Source organism: Habropoda laboriosa, unplaced genomic scaffold (genome assembly GCF_001263275.1).
Source record: "Habropoda laboriosa isolate 0110345459 unplaced genomic scaffold, ASM126327v1 scaffold212, whole genome shotgun sequence".
Taxonomy (NCBI): Eukaryota; Metazoa; Arthropoda; class Insecta; order Hymenoptera; family Apidae; genus Habropoda; species Habropoda laboriosa.
In genome coordinates, this window is record NW_017100509.1 from 1274656 (window position 1) to 1275118 (window position 463).

Below are 463 nucleotides of genomic sequence, written 5' to 3' on the forward strand. Positions count from 1 at the left end.
TGCACGCAACTTTGACTATTTCTTATTATTTGAAAATTTATTCGGACGTATAGAAATGTAAGCAGAGTGTTCTTCGATCCAATTTTATTTACTTCTGCGTTCGTCTCTTTATTGCAAAGAGTGACTCGGTCTAAACGACTGCTATGAAAACCTAACTTTCACGAGCTAGAAACGAAAAGAAGTATAAAATACTTTTGTTCGTATCGTAAATAATACAGCTCGTCTCGGCCCTTTCGCTTACAATTTTAATACGCGACGCATGTGACGTCTGATATATTTTCAACTACAGCCTCAAAATTTGTTATTTTGGCCGTATCGTTTGAAAATTCGCTTCGCTAGATTAAGATGAAACTGTGCAAAGTAAAAAATAAAATTGACAGTTAAATTAACGCTTCGTAATTATAGGAAATTTTCGACACGCCAATAGATAGGGTTGGAGCAGAAGAAATCAGTCGATACCTTA